At 36.9% G+C, this 21,765-nt stretch overlaps 1 protein-coding gene and 1 non-coding gene across 3 annotated transcripts in view; both read left to right on the top strand.

Moving 5' to 3' along the window:
* CAMKMT (calmodulin-lysine N-methyltransferase) overlaps window positions 1-21,765 on the top strand; it is a 397,264-nt gene that overhangs the window by 262,864 nt on the left and 112,635 nt on the right. The gene's annotated exons all lie outside the window — the stretch shown is intronic.
* LOC132435655 (U5 spliceosomal RNA) lies at window positions 10,013-10,125 on the top strand. The gene has a single exon (XR_009521598.1). It is a non-coding gene; the product is annotated as a U5 spliceosomal RNA (small nuclear RNA).

The raw sequence follows: 21,765 nt of genomic DNA, 5'->3' as shown, positions 1-21,765 counted from the left end.
TTTGTAGGTACCTTTTTCCCTCAAATCATTGTTTTTTGAGATTTATCCATATTGTTGTGTATCAGTAATTCATCCTTTTAAAATTTTGTAGTATCCCATTGTATGAGTATATACCACAATTTGTTCATTCATCCACCTGTTGATCAACAGTTGGATTGTTCCCATCTTGAGGCTATTGTGAATCAAGCTGTTAGGAACATTTACGAACATTTGTGTACAGTATCTTTTATGGACATAAGTTTTTATTATTCTTGGATAATACCTGGGAGTGGAATGGCTGGGTCAATGTGATATGTATGCTATATGTTTAACCCTTTAAGGAATTGCCAAACTGTTTTTCAAAGTGGTTGTATCATTTTACATCCCCGCTGGCAATGTATGAGTTTCAGTTGCTTCACATTCTCACCAATACTTAGTAAGATCACTCTTTTTAATTTTGGCCATTATAGTGGCTCTGTAATGTTATCTCATTATGCTTTTAATTTTCATTTCCCTGATGATTACTGATGTTGATATCTTTTATGTGTTTGTATATCTTCTTTTGTGAAGTGTAAAGATTCTGTTTAAATTTTTTGTGTAGTTTCTAGTTGAATTGTATGCCTTCTTTTTATCAAATTGTAAGAGTTCTTTATATAACCTGGAAACAAGTCATTTGTTTGATATATGAGTTGCAAATATGTCCCAGTTGGGACTTGCCTTTTCGTTTTCTTTATAGTGTTGTTGGAAGAGCAAAAGTTTTAAATTTTGATGAAGGCTAAGTTGTCTTTTTTATTTCCTTTTTCTTTTTTGGCTAGTGCCTTTTGTGTCCTGACAAATCTCTGTTCACACTACCATCATGAATCTTATTCTCCTATGTTTTCATCTACAAGTATGAATTGTTATCTTTCAGTTTAGGAATGTTATACATTTGGATTTTATTATTAATATGGTGTGATATAAGGGTCAAAATTCATTTTTTTTCATACTGATATCCAGTTGTTATGGCATTATTTGTTGAAAGGACTATCCTTCCCCCCGCCCCCGAATTACCTTTGCATCTTTGTTGGAAATCAATTGACCATAAGTGTTCAGATCTCTTCCTAGATTCTCTTTTGCTCCATTGACCTATATGTCTATCCTTATGCCAATACCATACTGTCTTAATTATTATAGATTTATAAGTTTTGGAATCAGATTGTGTAAGTCATCTAATTTTTTTCTCTTTTTTCAAAAGTTGTTTTGGATATCCTAGGTTATTTGAATTTCATATAAATATTACAATCATCTTGGCAATCTCTATTCCCACAAAAGCCTGTTGCTATTTTAATTGGAATTGCATTGAATCCATAGATAAATTTGGAGAGAATTGACATATTAAAAGTCTTTCCATCCATAATCATAATATATCACTCCATTTATTTAATTTCTCTTTAATTTCCATCAGTAATGTTTTATAGTTTTCAGTAAACAGGTCTTCATAGTTTTTAGTAAACGGATCTTGTTCATCCACTATAGTGTGCATACTTATTCCCATTATTTATGTTTTTTTAAAAATTGCTTTTGTTAGTGGTATTGTAGTTTTATTTCATTTTCCAATTGTTTATTGCTAGCTTATAGAAATACAATTGATTTTGTGTATATTGACCTTGAATGCTGGGACATTGCTATATTCACTTACTAATTCTAATAGCTTTTTTGAAGATTTCATAGGATTTGTTTTACCATATCAATAATTACTTTCTTTTTAAATTTTTTATAAATTTTGAATTTTATTTTATTTGTTTTTTTATACAGCAGGTTCTTATTAGTTATACATATTACTGTATACATGTCAATCCCAATCACCCAATTCATCACACCACCACCCCTGACGCTTTCCCCCCTTGGTGTCCATACGTTTATTCTGTACAACTCCGACTCAATTTCTGCCCTGCAAACCAGTTCATCTGTACCATTTTTCTAGGTTCCACATATATGCGTTAATATACAATATTTGTTTTTCTCTTTCTGACTTACTTCACTCTGTATGACAGTCTCTAGGTCCATCAACGTCTCAACAAATGACTCAATTTCAGTCCTTTTTATGGCTGAGTAATATTCCATTGTATATATGTACCACATCTTCTTTATCCATTCATCTGTCGATGGGCATTTAGGTTGCTTCTATGACCTGCCTATTGTAAACAGTACTGCAATGAACATTGGGGTGCATGTGTCTTTTTGAATTATGGTTTTCTCTGGGTATATGCCCAGTAGTGGGATTGCTGGGTCATATGGTAGTTCTACTTTTAGTTTTTTAAGGAACCTCCATAGTGGCTATATCAATTTACATTCCCACCAACAGTGCAAGAGGGTTCCCTTTTCTCCACACCCTCTCCAGCATTTGTTGTTTGTAGATTTTTTCTGATGATGCCCATTCTAACTGGTGTGAGGTGATACCTCATTGTAGTTTTGACTTGCATTTCTCTAATAATTAGTGATGTTGAGCAGCTTTTCATGTGCTTCCTGGCCATCTGTATGCCTTCCTTGGAGAAATGCCTATTTAGGTCTTCTGCCCATTTTTGGATGGGGTTGTTTGTTTCTTTAATATTGAGCTGCATGAGCTGTTTATATATTTTGGAGATTAATCCTTTGTCCATTGATTCATTTGCAAATATTTTCTCCCATCCTGAGGGTTGTCTTTTCGTCTTGTTTGTAGTTTCCTTTGCTGTGCAAAAGCTTTTAAGTTTCATTAGGTCCCATTTGTTTATTTTTGTTTTTATTTCCATTACTCTAGGAGGTGGATCAAAAAAGATCTTGCTGTGATTTATGTCAAAGAGTGTTCTTCCTATGTTTTCCTCTAAGAGTTTTATAGTGTCCGGTCTTACATTTAGGTCTCTAATCCATTTTGAGTTTGTTTTTGTGTATGGTGTTAGGGAGTGTTCTAATTTCATTCTTTTACATGGAGCTGTCCAGTTTTCCCGGCACCACTTATTGAAGAAACAATCTTTTCTCCATTGTATATCCTTGCCTCCTTTGTCATAGATTAGTTGACCATATATGCGTGGGTTTATCTCTGGGCTTTCCATCCTGTTCCATTGATCTATATTTCTGTTTTTGTGCCAGTACCATATTGTCTTGATTACTGTAGCTTTGCAGTATAGTCTGAAGTCAGGGAGTCTGATTCCTCCAGCTCCGTTTTTTTCCCTCAAGACTGCTTTGGCTGTTCGGCGTCTTTTGTGTCTCCATATAAATTTTAAGATGATTTGTTCTAGTTCCGTAAAAAATGCCATTGGTAATTTGATAGGAATTGTATTGAATGTGTAGACTGCTTTGGGTAGTATAGTCAGTTTCACAATACTGATTCTTCCAATCCAAGAACATGATATATCTCTCCATTTGTTGGTATTATATTTAATTTCTTTCATCAGTGTCTTATAATTTTCTGCATACAGGTCTTTTGTCTTCCTAGGTAGGTTTATTCCTAGGTATTTTATTCTTTTTGTTGCAGTGGTAAATGGGAGTGTTTCCTTAATTTCTCTTTCAGATTTTTCATCATTAGTTTATAGGATTTCTGTGCATTAACTTTCTATCCTGCAACTTTACCAAATTCATTGATTAGCTCTAGTAGTTTTCTGGTGGCATCTTTAGGATTCTCTGTGTATAGTATCATGTCATCTGCAAGCAGTGACAGTTTTACTTCTTCTTTTCCAATTTGTATTCCTTTTGTTTCTTTTTCTTCTCTGATTGCCGTGGCTAGGACTTCCAAAACTATGTTGAATAATAGTGGCGACAGTGGACATCCTCGTCTTGTTCCTGATCTTAGAGGAAATGCTTTCAGTTTTTCACCATTGAGAATGATGTTGGCTGTGGGTTTGTCATATATTGCCTTTATTACGTTGAGGTAGGTTCCCTCTATGCCCACTTTTTGGAGAGTTTTTATCATAAATGGGTGTTGAATTTTGTCAAAACCTTTTTCGGTATCTATCGATATGATCATATGGGTTTTATTCTTCAATTTGTTAATATGGTGTATCACATTGATTGATTTGCATATTTTGAAGAATCCTTGCATCCCTGGGATAATTCCCACTTCATCATGGTGTATGATCCTTTCAATGTGTTGTTGGATTCTATTTGCTAGTATTTTGTTGAGGATTTTTGCATCTATATTCATCAGTGATATTGGTCTGTAATTTTCTTTTTTTGTGACATCTTTGTCAGGTTTTGGTATCAGGGTGATGGTAGCCTCGTAGAATGGGGTTGGGAGTGTTCCTTCCTCTGCAATTTTTTAGAAGAGTTTGAGAAGAATGGGTGTTAGCTCTTCTCTAAATGTTTCATAGAATTCACCTGTAAAGCCATCTGGTCCTGGACTTTTGTTGGTTAGAAGATTTTTAATCACAGTTTCAGTTGTGATTGGTCTGTTCATATTTTCTGTTTCTTCCTGGTTCAGTCTTGGAAGGTTACACCTTTCTAAGAATTTGTCTATTTCTTCCAGGTTGTCTGTTTTATTGGCATAGAGTTGCTTGTAGTAGTCTCTTAGAATGCTTTGTATTTCTGCGGTGTCTGTTGTAACTTCTCCTTTTTCATTTCTAATTTTATTGATTTGAGTCCTCTCCCTCTTTTTCTTGATGAGTCTGGCTAATGGTTTATCGATTTTGTTTACCTTCTTGCCGAACCAGCTTTTAGTTTTTTTGATCTTTGCTATTGTTTTCTTTGTTTCTATTTCATTTATTTCTGCTCTGATCTTTATGATTTCTTTCCTTCTGCTAACTTTGGGTTTTGTTTGTTCTTCTTCCTCTAGTTCCTTTAGGTGTAAGGTTAGATTGTTTATTTGAGATGTTTGTTGTTTCTTGAGGTAAGATTGTATTGCTATAAACTTCCCTCTTAGAACTGCTTTTGCTGCATCCCATAGGTTTTGGATCGTCATGTTCTCATTGTCATTTGTCTCTAGGTAATTTTTTGATTTCCTCTTTGATTTCTTCAGTGATCTCTGGGTTATTTAGTAACGTATTGTTTAGCCTCCATGTGTTTGTGTTTTTTTACCCTGTAAATCATTTCTAATCTCATAGCGTTGTGGTCAGAAAAGATGCTTGATATGATTTCAATTTTCTTAAATTTACTGAGGCTTGATTTGTGACCCAGGATGTGATCTATCCTGGAGAATGTTCCATGCACACTTGAGAAGGTGTAATCTGCTGTTTTTGGATGGAATGTCCTATAAATATCAATTAAATCTATGTGGTCTACTGTGTCATTTAAAGCTGTGTTTCCTGTTTGAATCATCTGTCCATTGATGTAAGTGAGGTGTTAAAGTCCCCCACTATTATTGTGTTACTGTTGATTTTCTCTTTTATAGCTGTCAGCAGTTGTCTTATGTATTGAGGTGCTCCTATGTTGGGTGCATATTATTTATAATTGTTATACCTTCTTCTTGGATTGATCCTTGATCATTATGTAATGTCCCTCCTTGTCTCTTGTAACATTCTTTATTTTTAAGTCTATTTTATCTGATATGAGTATTGCTACTCCAACTTTCTTTTGATTTCCATTTGCATGGAATATCTTTTCCCATCCCCTCACTTTCAGTCTGTATGTGTCCCTAGGTCTGAAGTGGGTCTCTTGTGGACAGTATATATAAGGGTCTTCTTTTTGTATCCATTCAGCGAGCCTGTGTCTTTGGTTCAAGCATTTAATCCTTTCACGTTTAAGGTAATTATCAATATATATCTTCCCATTACCATTTTCTTAATTGTTTTGGGTTTGTTTTTGTAGGCCCTTTTCTTCTCTTGTGCTTCCCACTTAGAGAAGTCCCTTTAGCATTTGTTGCAGAGCTGGTTTGGTGGTGCTGAATTCTTTTAGCTTTTGCTAGCCTGTAAAGCTTTTGATTTCGCCATTGAATCTGAATGAGATCTTTGCCGCGTAGAGTAATCTTGGTTGTAGGTTCTTCCCTTTCATCACTTTATATATGTCTTGCCACTCCCTTCTGGGTTGTAGAGTTTCTGCTGAGAAATCAGCTGTTAACCTTATGGGAGTTCCCTTGTATGTTATTTTTCATTTTTCCCTTGCTGCTTTCAATAATTTTTCTTTGTCTTTAATTTTTGCCAGTTTGATTACTATGTGTCTTGGTGTGTTTCTCCTTGGGTTTATCCTGTATGGGACTCACTGCGCTTCCTGGACTTGGGTGGCTATTTCCTTCCCCTTGTTAGGGAAGTTTTCGATTATAATCTCTTCAGATATTTTCTCAGGTCCTTTCTCTCTCTCTTCTCCTTCTGGGACCCTTATAATGCGAATGTTGTTGCATTTAATGTTGTCCCAGAGGTCTCTTAGGCTGTCATTTCTTTTCATTCTTTTTTCTTTATTCTGTTCTGCAGCAGTGAATTCCACCATTCTGTCTTCCAGGTTACTTATCTGTTCTTCTGCCTCAGTTATTCTGCTGTTGATTCCTTCTAGTGTAGTTTTCATTTCAGTTATTGTATTGTTCACCTCTATTTGTTTGTTCTTTAATTCTTCTAGGTCTTTGTTAAACATTTCTTGCATCTTCTCAATCTTTGCCTCCATTCCCCCACCCCCACCCCAAGGTCCTGGATCATCTTTACTATCATTATTCTGAATTCTTTACAGGCTGCAGGATTGTAGTTCTTCTTGCTTCTGCTGTCTGCCCTCTGTTGGATGGGGCTATCTAAGAGGCTTATGCAAGTTTCCTGGTGGGAGGGAATGGTGGTGGGTAGAGCTGGCTGTTGCTCTGGTGGTCAGAGCTCAGTAAAACTTTAATCCACTTGTCTGCTGATGGGTGGGGCTGGGTTCCCTCCCTGTTGATTGTTTGGCCTGAAGCGACCCAACACTGGAGCCTACCCGGGCTCTTTCTTTCGTGGGTCTAATGGTGGACTCTGGGAGGGCTCACGCCAAGGAGTACTTCCCAGAACTTCTTCTGCCAGTGTCCTTGTCCTCACAGTGAGACACAGCCACCCCCCGCCTCTGCGGGAGACCCTCCAACACTAGCAGGTAGGTCTGGTTCAGTCTCCTATGGGGTCACTGCTTCTTCCCCTGGGTTCTGATGCGCACACTACTTTGTGTGCCCTCAAGAGTGGAGTCTCTCTTTCCCCCAGTCCTGTCAAAGTCCTGCAATCAAATCCCACTAGGCTTCAAAGTCTGATTCTCTAGGAATTCCTCCTCCCATTGCCGGACCCCCAGGTTGGGAAGCCTGACATGGGGCTCAGAACCTTCACTCCAGTGGGTGGGTTTCTGTGGTGTGAGTGTTCTCCAGTTTGTGAGTCACCCACCCAGCTGTTATGGGATTTGATTTTATTGTGATTGCGCCCCTCCTACCATTTCATTGTGACTTCTCCTTGGTTTTTGGATGTGGGGTATCTTTTGGTGAGTTCCGGCGTCTTCCTATGGATGATTGTTCAGCCGTTAGTTCTGATTCTGGTGCTCTCGCAAGAGAGAGTGAGAGCATGTCTCATAGGATTTTTAAATTTACAAGATTTTATCTTCTATGAATAGAGACAGTTTTACTTCATACTTTTTAGTTTGTATGCCTTGGTTTCTTTTTCTTGCTTTATTGTGCTGGCCAGGACCTCTAGTGCAACACTTAATAGAAGTGTTGAAAGTGGATATCTTTGTCTTGTTTCTGATCTTAGGGGAAAGCATTTAGTCTCACCATTAACTATGATATTAAGTATAGGGGTTTTTGTACATGCCCTTTACCAAAAGAGGAAGTATTCTTCTATTTCTAGTTTGTTGTGAAATTTTGTCATGAATATGTGTTGAATTGTGTCAAACAACTTCCCTGTATTTTTTGAGACAATTATATTGCTTTTCTTGTTTTGTTAATATGGTAAATTACATTTGATTTTCTAATGTTAGTCCAACCTTTTATTCCTGAGATAAACCCCATTTTGTCATAAGATACTATCATTTTTAGATATTACTGAATTTGATTTGCTATTATTTTGCTGAGGATTATGTCATCTATGTTCACAGTACTCATAATGGTTTATATTTTTCTTGAAGTTTTATTGTAGTTTCTTTGTCTGGTTTTGGTATCGGGGTATTGCTAGACTCATAAAATAAATTGGCAAGTGTCCTTTCCTCTTCTCTCTTTCTGAAAGAATTTGTATAAGATTGATAGTAATTCTTCCCTAAATGCTTGATAAAATTAACCAGTGAAGTCATCTGGCCTAGAGTATTCTTTTTTTTTTTTTTTCAGCTGTACCACTCATGGGATGTTAGTTCCCCAACCAGGGATTGAACCTGGGCCCTCGGCAGTGAGAGCACAGAGTCCCAACCACTGGACCACTAGGGAATTTGGCCTAGAGTATTCTTTGTGGAAAAGTTTTTATTTGCAGATTCAATTAAATAGATAGGGGGCTTCAGATTTTTTATTTCTTCTTGTGTCAGTTTTGACAATTGTGTCTTTCAAGGAATTTTTCCTTTTCATGGGTTTATTTTCCAAATTTCCTTATTTATAATATTCCCTTATTATACTTTTAATATCTATAAGAACTGAAGCTATGTCTCCTTTTTCATTCCCGACATTTGTATTTCATTTCTTTCTTTTGTTTCTTCTTGAGCCGTCAGTCCATCTAGAAGTTTATCAATTTTACTGATCTTTTCAAAGAACTGGCTTTTGATTTCACTGATTTTCTCTATTGTTTATCTCTTTTCTATTTCATTGCTTTCTACTTTTATCTTTTTTATTTCCTTATTTCTAATTACTTCAGTTTTAATGTGCTCTTCTTTCTCTAGCTTCCAAAAGTGAAAGCTTAAGTCATTTTTTAAACCTTTTTTTTCTAATGTAAGCATTCAAAGCTGCAAATTTTCCTCCTAAGTACTATACATGCAACAAATTTTGATATATTTTAATTATTCAGTTCAAAATATTTTTAATTTTTCTTGTGATTTATTCTTTGACCTATGGATTATTTAGCTGTGTGGTGTTTAATTTTCAAGACATCTTTATGTTACCCATTTCTAACTTAATTTTAATTTGGTCAGAGAATGGATTCTGGATAATTCATTCTTTTAAATTCATGGAGACTTGTTTTATGGTCGTTCATATGGTTTCTTTTGGTGAATGTTCCATGTGAATTTGAAAGAAAAATGTATTTTGCCATTGTTTGATGTATTGTTCTGTAAATGTCAGTTAAATCAAGTAGGTTGATAGTATTATTCTTCTCTTTTACATCCTTACTAATTTTCTGCCTACTTGTTCTATCAATTACTGAAAGAGGAGTTGTAAAATCTCCTATTATAATTACATATTTGTCTATTTTTCTTTTCATTTCTGTCATTCTTCCTTCATGTATTTTGAAGCTCTTATATTTGTTGCATACATATTAATGATTGTTATGTCTTTTTGATGAATCAATCCCTTCATACTTATGAAATGTCCCTCTTTTTCTTGGTAATATTCCTTGTGTGAAGTCTACTTTGTATGATGTTAATATAGCTACTCTAATTTTCTCATGATTAGTGTTTGTATGGTATATCTTGTTTCAGCCTTTATGTTTAACCTATCTACCAATTCATATTTTGTGTACATTTCTTGTGGACAGCCATACAGTTGGATCTTGGATTTTGAACCCACTGACAAATTTTGCTTTTAATTGGACTGAATTTAATTGTCGATATGGTTGTGCTTAAGTTTACAACTTGCTATTTGTTTTCTGCTTGTCGCATTTAGTCCTTTTTCTTCCTGTCTTCTTTTGTAGTAATTATCTTTTAGTATTCCATTTTCTCAACTATTGGCTTAGTGATTAAACTCTTTGTTTAAAGTTAGTGTTTGCTCTAACTTTAAGGTTTAGCTCTAAGCTCTAAGGTTTAAACTATATAACTTTAACTGATATCTACCTTCAAATAGTCTTATACTACTTTGCATATAATGTTAGAACCTTCAAAAATGTACTTCCACTCTTTCTACTGTCCTATATGCTATTGGTATTGTACATTTTACTTGCATGTGTCATAAACCTCACAATACATTATTATTTTTGCTTTAAATGGTTATCTTTTTTAAAATTAATTTTTATTGGATTGTGGTTGCTTTACAATGTTGTGTTAGTTTCTGCTGTATAAATCTTTCGCCTTTTACTAAAGATTTCCGTGGAAAAGAACAGAAACAGTTATCTTTCAAAGTAACTTAAAAACAAGAAAAATGTTTATACTTACCCATATACTTACATTTCCAGTGCTCTTCATTCACTTATATAGATCTGAGTTTCTATGTAATATAATTTCCTTTCACCTGAAGACCTTCTTTAATCATTTCTTATTATGCGGGTTGGCTGGCAATCACTTCTGTCATCTTTCATTTGTCAGGAAAAGGCTTTATTTTTTCCTTCATTATTGAAGTTTCTTTTCACTGGACATAGAATTTTAGGTTAATGGGGTTTTTTTATTTTTTTGTTTGTTTTGTGGTACGCGGTACCTCTCACTGTTGTGGCCTCTCCTGTTGTGGAGCACAGGCTCCGGACACGCAGGCTCAGCTGCCATGGCTCACGGACCCAGCCGCTCTGCGGCACGTGGGATCTTCCCGGACTGGGGCACGAACCCGTGTCCCCTGCATCGGCAGGCAGACTCTCAACCACTGCGCCACCGGGGAAGCCCAAATGGTATTTTTTTCTTTAAATTTTTCTCTGGATAAAGACTTCTAGTTTGATAGCCTTTTTCTTTAGCATCTTAAGGAGGTCATTTCATTGTTCCCTGGATTGTATTATTTCTAATGAGAAGTTGGTGGTAATTCTTACCTTTGTCCTTCTGAATATACTGTGTCTTTTTGGAGGGGGAGTGCTGATTTTAAGATTTTTCTCTTACTTATTTACAAAACAAATAGACTCATAGACATAGAAAAGCAACTTATGGTTACCGAAGGGGAAAGGGAGGGGGAAGGATAAATTAGGAGTTTGGGATTAAAATATACACACTTTTATATATAAAATAGATAACCAACAAGGACCTACTGTATAGCACAGGGAACTATATGCAATATCTTGTAGTAACCTATAATGGAAAAGAATCTAAAAAAGAACATATATATAACTGAATCACTTTGCTATACACTTGAAACTAACACAACATTGTGAATCAACTGTATTTCGATAAAAAAAATTTTTAAGTGTAAAAAAAGATTTTCTCTTTATTACTGGTTTTCAGTAGCTTGATTATCATGTGCCTTAATATGACTTTCTTTGTAATTATCCTGCTTGGGGTTTGCTGGCCTCATATATGTTTTGGTTTAAAATTTTCATCAAATTTGGGACTTATTTCTTGGAACATGTTTCTCACCCATTTCTCTCCCCAGTCCTTTTTGGGGCTTCAATTATGTGTACGTTAGACTACTTGATATTGTCCCACACATCACCAAAGCTCTGTTCAATTTTTTTCATCCTTTTTTCTCTCTTTCCTTCAGTTTGGTGAGTTTTTAATTACTATTACCAGTCTTTTCAGCCGTTGACTAATCTGATGTTAAGCTCCATTTGGTGAATTTTAAAAATCTCAGATGTAGTATATTTTTGGCTCTAAAAGTTTATTTGGTTCCTTTTTTATATTGATAGTTTCCATTTCTCTCATTATTTTTATGTTTTCCTTCAATCCTTGAATATGTTTGTAATATCTTTTTATGACTTCTTGTTCTGCTAAATCTATTTGTCATTTCTGGGTCTGTTTTATTGATCAAATTTTCTTTTTGATCACATTGTTTTCTTCTTTGCAAGTCTAGTAAGTTTTTGAGGATGCAAGAGGTTGTGAACATTACATTGTGGAAGGTCTGAGTTTTGTTTTCACTTAGTAGATTCAGTTCAGTTGCTTATGGATCAGCTTGAGTCTTTCCAGGCTTGTTTTTGGTTTTAAGCTTTGTTGGGCATGTCTAGAGTAGCCTTTATGGCTAGGTAAGCCCTACTACTGTCTTATGTTTTGGCATTTTCACTGAATGCCTCCAGTATTCAGTGATATCTCTCCACTATGCCTGGATGGAACTGGAACACCTTGCAGCCTGACATTCTTTGCCCAGCCTCATGGAGTCACTCTATGGAATCACAGCTTAGTGCTCAGGCAAGGATTCAAGAGGGACCCTATACAAATTTCTGAATCTCTGCTTTTGCATTGCTCTGTCCTCTCTGCTATTCTCTCCTGCAAATTCCAGCCACCTTAGCCTCCCCTAATTCCATCTCTACCTCCTTAACTCATCAAGTCATCCATGTTCTGCTTGGAGTGATCTTAGGACTCACTGCATTTTTCTCCCTTCTCCTGGAGATCACAGTCCTGTGCTGCCTGTTGTCTAGTAGCTGAAAGCAGTGGTTTCATATATTTAGTCCAGTTATTTACAGTTGGGGGTCAAGTCTTGTACTGTTTTTGATCATCATTAGAAGCAGAAACATTCTAATGCCTTTTAAAGATTAATAATTGTTTAGAAACTCACTTACACATCATCCCACAGTGTTTATTAAGCACCTGCAATGTGCTAATAAGTACCATGCCAGGATCTGAGGATACAGAGAGATATTAAAGAAGACAAACATGTATTATAAATAATTAGAAAGATGTATGGGAGCCCGAAATAGGACATAAGTAACTATATGGTAGGGGCAGAGGCATTGATGAAGAAATCTAGTTTTATAGGTGTTCCCCAGGTTGAGGCTGAAAGAAAGGACATTCCAAACAGCACAATAAGTGGAAAGATACAGATATATGAAATAGCACAATGTACTTACAAAGCTTGTTTTATTAACTGATCATTCATTTAGTAAATATATCTTCAGTGTCTAGTAGATGCTATGCAATGTGCTAAGGGTTGGGTATCCAAAGTATGAGTGAGATGTTCATGATTCCTGCCGTCATAGAACTTCCAGTCCAGTACTTCAGTGTGACTGGAGCATAGGGTGCCCCGATTGGAGTAATATTTGTGAGTGAGGTAGCAGGAAAGGCAGGTTGAAGGCATGTTGTGAGGTACCTTAAATGCTGCTCTAAGGGGTAATCATTGTCCTAAAAGCCACTGTCCTCCAAACATTTTTGATTATAGCCGTAAGTTTTTTTGCATATTTACCCCAGCATATGTATATTCATTTATTAATAAACTATATGTGCACTACTATATCGACATATTATATATTCTATAAAAATATACAAAAAAAGAAATGTAACAGGATAATGTAAATGAACATAGATATTCCAGTGTTCTCTTCCTGTATTCCGGGCTTCATCTTGCACATCCCAGGCTTGCACCCCTCACTTTGTAGCTCAGCAGGCAATGGGAAGCTTTCAAGATTCTCGTTCAGGAAATGAAACTGATCAGAATTCTGCTTTATAAAGATTCCAAACATGACTTTTATTCTAGTCATGCTGAATAATGCTTTTAAAAGCAGAAAAGAAGCTGAACTAATATGATTCCTTCCAATTCCAGGATTATATAGCTGGGGCTGCTCCTTAGAAGAGGTTAGGATTCTAACCTACTGTGGTCATTTGTTGTATTATTAAGATGCAATACACTAGACTGGCCAAGTGACTTAAAGCAGTAGAATATCCAATGTGGAGTTGGCGTTCCCTGCAGTGGAACTGACTTTGCTACATGCAAGTCATCACTTAACACTTTGGCAAATTACTTTCGGATGCACCTGTATTATGTCCAGAAGTGCAGAAATAAAGGCTCGGCATACTAGATAAGAAGCTGGACCTTGGAAACAAAACTGAGTAGTGTTGGAGGTCCCAGAAATAGTAGTACAGGCTAGTAGGCAAGCCTAAGTCAGAGCAGCTGAAGACGGCAAGCAGAATGAGAAGCCAGGTGGTTGAAAGGATAGTAACCAGGAGGACAGAGTTACCAGAATTAGGACCAGGTGCCTCTAAGCCAGAAAAACAGAATTACCAGAGTTAGGACCCAGGAAGTCTGCAAGAGCTTGGAGAATGGATGCAAACAACCAGCCCCAGGGAAAAGCTGAATGTCTGAGAGGTGGCCTGCTTCGGCTCCACAGAGTCTCTGTGCAACCACGGAGGCAGCTGCCCAGGTGGAGCAGAGAACCTGAATGAAGTGGGACACGAAAAGGCTGAAAGAAGGATGCTTTGGAAGTAGTCAATATGGTCCAGATTTATTTTCTGGCTGGAACGTTTCTATTCTCTATTTCCAAACTCTCAACACTTCTCTTTATGGTTTTAAAAAATACTATCTCATAGAATAAAAGAAGTTCTTCCTAAAATTATATCAGAATGTACTGACTATATCCTTCTATATACACTTCCTATGTAGTTTAAGAGAAAAGATATATAAACTTCTACGAATTGGAGATCCACATCCAGAAAACGTCTTAATGTCAAGCAGGAGAGAGTTCAATTGCCTTTTCCAGCTCTTCTCCAGCTTTGATTTTGTCTCCTGACTAAATAATTGTTGAGGCCAATGTGCCTACCTCTTGTTCCATTTTACTTACCCTATTTCAAACAACGGAAGCACATTACCTCTCTCTAGAAACGGAAGCCGAGGACATTCTCTGTTTTGAGTTCACCTAGCAGTAGATAGAGTAGTACTGCAAGTTCACAGGCAATTTTGGCAGGTGAGAGAGAAAAATTCAAGTTACCAAAGTATTTGACATACTGCGGCTGAAGCTGGCCTACGGCTGGTGGGTGTTCGATAAAAACAAAATGAGCCATGGCCGGGGGCACCTGTAGGATGGTTAATGGCAGTCATTTAGCTGTCATTCATTTTTCAGTTCAAATTATTTTAAAATACTTTGTTAGTTCGGAATGTGTTTGCTTAAGTCATTTCAGTAGTAATACTTTTCTCCAGGAGTCAATTAGGTATTCATTTTACAGCTCTTGCATAATAGCTGAGAAAACTGCAATTGCACAAGCAAAGCACAGATAAACACCAGATTATCATATTAAAGTCCTTATTAGTCTGTCAGGAGAATTTGTTTTTTCACTGAATGCTTTTTGGTTTTTTATTATCCTTTTTTTTTTAAAAATTAGGATTTTCCCAATGTTAGTTTAGTTTTAAAGAAATATTATTCAGGTCTCCATTTTCATTAGGAAGCTAGTCTTTTCTCTACCTTCTCCACACATATTAACTTCAGCCTAAAATAGCAAGTTTCCCTTTTAAAATTTTAAAATATATATAAGCTGTTTAATTCTTTTTCTGAGCTATCCAATGACCTCTTTACTTAAAGGTGTTTTAGCAAAAGCAGACCTCTTCCTACGTCAGATTTGACTTAACAGACACCTATTAGCAATCCTAAACCCAGAACGACAGGGGTTATTTAAAATAATACTAAGTCTCCCATTTATTTACAGAGTTTCTATTGTTTTTGAGAAGCCACCATATTAAAGTGTTCTCACATTTATTTACGTATTTATGTGTTTGTGTGTGAAACTGTATCTACTTTCTTTTCAATTATGGTTTCACCTCCTGGAAGGCAGGAACTGTGTCTTTTGACAGATATTTCTCTTCTGTTTCAGATTCAAGGCAGTGTTAGGAAAGTCAGGCTATCAGTCAATATTGTTCAATTTCTATTTGAGATAAGGTGTTTTGTCCCAAGATTTGAGGAGAATCCACAGAACTCCCCCATGAAATCTAAAAGACTGTCTTTCTCCTATTGCAGTCATTATTCCAGGTTAAAAACAGGAGGAAAGAAACTAAAGTTACTTCACTGTGTCATGAGAAGCCAAAAATTCTGCCATCTGCTTCAAATGAAAGCTTTCCTAATGAGAATCCAAGGCAGAACACTATGCGTTTCTTCTAGTTCCTCACAGATAGAACGTCTATTATCTTTCACATGGAACCAAGACCTCTTAAGGGAAAGGAAATCCTCCTCTAAAATCAAATTGTAGAGTGCAATATAATTTGTGATTTTTTTCTCTTATTAAAAAAATGGCATGGGATCTTAGGCAGCCTGACTGTCTGTGTGTCAGCTGTGTAGGTCCTTCCAGGAGAAATGTTTTTTGGTCCATAAGAAAAGTAGACAAATAGGAGATGCCCTCCCAATATCGCGTGATTAATTGCCTCTGCCGTTCCCTGACCTTCGCCCACTCCAGCACATATGGTCAGTGGCAGAAGCCTTGGACAGCCAGTTTTGCTTTCTTAGCTGGCAGAGGGGTAGAAAGAACACATTTGTAGTCACTAGCAAGACCAAGCCCCCAAAGAGTGGAGATTTGGGTTGTCTGAACTGCCAAATTAGCTCCCCAAATGGTTTGTTTCATGGCAGGTTTGATCTTTTCATTATATCCTGAATTACATTTATTTCCTTTGGGTTTTTGACATGGAGGCAGCAAGACACAAGAAACCAACCAAGACTTATCCTTTGATATTCAAGAAATATTCCAATCAAGACTAGATAGACTGGGTAATATTCCCAAAGCCAACTTGGAATATTAACAAAGCTAATTCAGGTCAGGCTGACTGAAATGACTAGTTGGTGGGGAAGCTATTAGTTTATTTTGTTCATCTGAACTTCCAGTGTGTTTTGATTAAGGTAGTGGATAGATTATGGTTTGCCTGTTACCCAAACAGCACTATCGTCCTTCAGAGTTCCCAGGGGTTTTTATTCAGTTCTTATGGACAGTTTAGTGCAGTGCGTTAAGAGAACAGATGCTGGCGCTTTATTGTTTTGGCCGAGCAACATGCAGGATCTTAGTTCCCCGAACAGGGATCGAATCCGTGACCCCTGCATTGGAAGCATGGAGTCTTAATCACTGGAGTGCCAGGGAAGTCCCTAGACTGCATGGCTTTAAATCACAACTCTGCCACTTTCTAGCTGGGTAGACCTGGGCAAATTGCTTAATCTCCGTGCTTCAGTTTCGTCATCCATAAAATGGGAATAATAATGGTACTTACTTCATAAGATTGTAATGGGTTATAATAAATGACTTGATAAACGTAAAAGCACTTAGAATAGTGCCTGGTACATAGAAAGCACTATACAAGTGTAGCGGTAGCAGTGGTATGGTTATGTATGGTAGGGTAACTTTCAACACCAGCTCCTGTTTTCTGTGGTTGAATATTTGTATACTAATGATAGCCTAAAGCCCCTTATTTAACTCCACCCTGTTGCTTAATACTATGTGGGGAAGGCAGATCACGCAAATGAAAGCTTAGTTTTTCCATCTGTAGTCACTCAACCTTCAATAATCCAACTGGAGATTACCCATGTTGAGGACTATCCATGGAGGTATTTCAATTTAGGGCTATTTTACTCTCTTCAACCTATTTCTAAGGGCACCTCATTTAATAGAGGTTGATTCGGTCCTCTGGGGATAGGAGTTAATTTTATGAATTATCTAAGGATGCCAGAATAACTTAAAAACTTATAATGTATTTGTAAGTATTTAGGATTGATTCATGTTTTGGGTTGTCTGAACAGCTATCCCCCAGCCCAACTCGGTTGACCCGGGGATTAGATGTGATTTTATTGCAGTCTTGACGTTTCACCCGGTGGGAGGCGGCGACCAAGTACCCACTGAGCATCCGTTTCCCACCTGTTTGAAAACTGAGCTTTCCTTGTGGAACACACATCCATCCACTTAATACCTGGGTTTTGAATAGTCACGTTAAGCAACAGACAATTTAAAAGTCATTTTACTATTGATGTGTCATCAAACAGACAATATGACTATATGACTATCAATAATATGACTTTTGGTGAAATGGAATAGAAATAATACTTTAAATAGAACCATCATAACTGAAATGATCAGTGGTTCTTAGTATTTTTAAAGCATCATTTGTAACAATGTAATACAAAGAAATATCTTCTATGGTTTCGTTCCCATTCGATGTAGAATTTTGCTTTGGAAGGTACTGTTTTGAATATCTGAGAGCCTGAACTCCTCTGCCTATTTAGCCTACAGGTGCAAAACATAAGCCTGGCTTCACATCCTGGCTTTGCCATTTACTAGCTCAGTGACTTGGGCAAATTACCTAACTCCTGTAGACCTCAGTTTCCTCATGCATGAACTGGAGATACCGTCCTCATAGAAATGTTGTAAGAATTAAATATAATAATATAACTAAAGCACAGGGACTTCCCTGGTGGTCCAGTGGTTAGGACTCCGTGCTCCCAATGCAGGGGGCCCGGGTTTGATCCCTGGTCAGGGAACTAGGGAACTAGACCCCACATGCTGCTGCGAAGATCCCTCATGCCACAGCTAAGACCCGGTGCAGCCAAATACATACATACATACATACATAAAGCACACAATACAGTGCCTGCATCTCAGTAAAAATTAGTTGCTTCTGCTGCTATTACTACTACTAATAGTGCCGTTGTTCAACTCAGGTTTTTGTCCCTAATAGAATCACCAAGAAGTACTGTGTGGAGGGCATACTTTGCTCCGGTGATGATAACACTGAAAAGATTAGAGATATTTCCAATCTTCCTTTAATATCCCAACGTTAATCTGTCAGCCATGCATTTCCCCAAAACTTTTGAACATGTCCAGCTCACTCCACCTCGTGGACTAATTAGTTCCATATGCCTGTTGTGTGCGGTGTAAACCTGACATGGAGTGACCAAGGCCACTTGTTCTGGCTTCATCGAGCGATGCCTCCCTCCTTCTTTTTTTGGTGAACATGTCACTTCTGATCTTGAAACACACAGTGATTTTTGTGTGTTCCTTCCTTTATCTCACACATTATCTTCTAAACCTAAAGAATCTTCCAAGTAATGGTATGAAAATACAAATATCTTTTTAAATGTCAGCATTTCCCTCAGTAAGTTCACATTCAAGAGTAAAGCAGTAGTTATTTCTCTATCTTCACTTCTAATTTTTCTAGATTCTACCATAGGTAATTCATGCTTGCCTACATTCTTTTTCTAATGTTACTCTTTTAAGCTCCTTTCAAAGAATTATAGGGGAATGTGGTCTCATGAGCCCATTCAGTCTGGTTCGTTACTTCGGCAAACATGACTCTTTCCATGTATTAGGGGCAGCAAGTTTTTCACAGCTGAGATGATAGCATAGCCCTAACCTTGCAAAAACAACCCACCTAAACCAGTAGATTCAGACATACATCTGGCCATCATTTGTTGTTCCTGTTATAGAGTTAAGTTATACTGTTATGAATTTTTTTAATATTGTATTTTGTCTCATGCCAGACATGAACCAGAGCTTTAGAAGCGAAATACCATCCTTGTACCAGTATTAAGTGTAACCTTCCTGGCATCTACTGAGCTACCCTTACCCATCTTGCCAGCTGGCATCCCAGAATTTGGGTGAAAGACTTCTCTGGCATACTCTTCTTAAAGGCTTGTGTTGTTTCCATACCTCTTTAATAGTTTGTGTCTTATCATAAAGACATAGTATATTGGTAATGATACACTCGTTTGTATTTTTTCTGCCTCCTATACAAAAATAATTAATGGAAAATATTTATAAGGGGACATACTTTTATACCTTTGTGGGCTAAAAATCATCTTGAGCGCCAGTCTGAATAATGCAGGGGTGGTATAGGCAGGTCTCAGGAATAGATGAGAACAAACCTAAAGGGTAAGCAAAGAATGGGCAGAGAGAAAATAAGGGTGTAGAGGAAATAGAGGCTCATCTGGTAGAAAGGAATAAAGGGCTCTTTGAATTGTCTCAAGTGCTTGCTAGTGACACTGGTGGCATAAGGCAGCTGTGCTGAGTCTAAGCTGAGTGTCTTCCTGATCTCCTGTTTCCTGGGGCTGAAAAGGGTACAGGTCTTTCATCCACATTTATTATAATTTAAGGAATGAGTGTGATCTGGGTCTTTGAAAAGAAGACTGGTCGTCAGCAAGCGTTCCTTCTGCTTCCCTGCATTGTGTGTCTGTGATTATGTGTGTGACTTTGTAAGAAGTCTCTGACCTTCTCTTTACACAAATTCTCTTGTTTGTGAAATAAGGCATGCTCTGATCGGGGTGTTGGCAAGCCTGAAATATGTGTCTGAACTACTGTGCAGGAGGATTGCAGGGGTTGGGGGTGGGGCGCCCTTGGGTCCAGTCTTCCTAGAGCACAAAAGGAAGTGACACGCTGGGACCCAGCTGCACTGAGGCTCAGGGAAGGTTTGGTAAAGGATTTCATCCAGTGCATGAAACAGTTATTGTTTCTTTGAATAAACAGAACATACAATTACCCATGGATGACTCTCAAGCAAAAGGCTCATGTTGAGTGTCTGCTGTGTTCATGGCATGGCTGTAAGCCTAATGGGTCATAAGATAAGAACACCTAATCCTTACTCTGAAAGGACTGACAGTAAAATGGGCAGGAGAGACAGACTGGCAGAAAATGCATACATAGAACACTATGGATATAAATAACTATTAGTATATCAGTCAACAGATGTCATGCTACCTTATTTTTGTTCAGCATCCATCATACTTTTCAAAGAACTTCCAATTAAATTATTTCCCATGAGTATATTGAAGGTGCTCTTCCATTTAATTTGCCAGATTTAGGCTATTTAATATTTTTTAGAAAACACCAGTGAAAATAAGATATTTCAATCAGTTAGATAGATTTTGGAGCACTGTGTAGGGCATGGAGAGGGTAAGAAGTAAGGGAGTTCAAATTATCCAATTTACTGGAAAGTCAAAGACACAATATAAAACAGTTGAAAAATAATACAAGAGAAGATATATAATTATATACTAAAATAAGGGATGGATTATATTGAAGTTATTCAAAGGAGAGGAGTATTGTTATGGGCTAGAGAAGTGAGCGAGGGTACGATGGAGGAAAAAGAGCTTAAGCCAGTTCTTATAACATGAATAGGAGCTAGATGGGCAAAGATGACCTGAGAGAGCTTTCAAGCTAAAGGAAATAATACCTAACTTGTAAAATTGTCCTAGAAACATTTAAAAAGACAAACTTTTAAAATATTCATTCTTATTTATTACCTGGTGGGAAGGAGTAAAATATTTCTAAAGGAATTTAAGAATTTTGAAAATTGTAGAAATTTTCTGTGTTTTTCTCAGAAAAAAAAGTAAATATCCTTCATTTAAAAGTAACCTTTAACCTTTCTGGTATGATTCAGAAATGTTTCTGTATTTGAACATCACTGTGACTCTGCAGTTATACCTTTTCCCCATGAACCTGGAAAGATTTTAGTATCATACCTGAGATCAGTTAACATTTCTATATTATGTGGGTATGATGGATATGAATACAATATGATAAAGTGGACTAACTAGAGATAATGACACGTTGTTGAGATAGTGGTACTGATGAAACATTGCCTCTGCTCATTGCAGGAGAGTTGCAGCAATTCTCTCAAATAGTGATCACTTCTCATGGCAAAAGACAGTGTCTTCATATTTCTTCACTTTAAGTCAAAGCATAAATGTAGGCAGAGATGTTTTTAACTAACATGACTATGATCGTCTATGTGCCATTTAATTGTTCATAGAGATCAAATTGTACTAGTGCAGAGGAATTTGAATCCAATCTCAAGCTGTCAGTGGAGAATGTCAGTCATTTCAGTAAATCGCCCCCTTAGTGTCATCATGTATAATTCTTTAATTTTAGGCCTGAAAAACTCTGAAAGAAATATTGTGTAAAAGGTACCAAAAAGAACTGTCTTGTGTAATACACTTTATGTAGTGTTTGGAAACAAAAATGGACCCCACGACCCCTAAGTCTATAAGTTGATCTTATCATGGTACGCAGAGTGGTAACCATTAACTAGGCTTGTGTGTTCTTTAAAAAATTATAACATGTTTTTGAATTATGCATTTAATTTAACCTATCTTAACACATGGAAGTTTTGATGTAGTTTCCTTTCTCAAACAGTTCCAGAGAGTCAAAGTGATTATCAAGGCGGAAAAGCCTTTTTGTATTTTCTTCAAATGTTGAAGCCATGTATGTGAACAA

This window comes from Delphinus delphis, chromosome 12 (assembly GCF_949987515.2).
Source record: "Delphinus delphis chromosome 12, mDelDel1.2, whole genome shotgun sequence".
Classification (NCBI taxonomy): Eukaryota; Metazoa; Chordata; class Mammalia; order Artiodactyla; family Delphinidae; genus Delphinus; species Delphinus delphis.
This window is presented reverse-complemented; position numbering and strand designations above follow the sequence as displayed.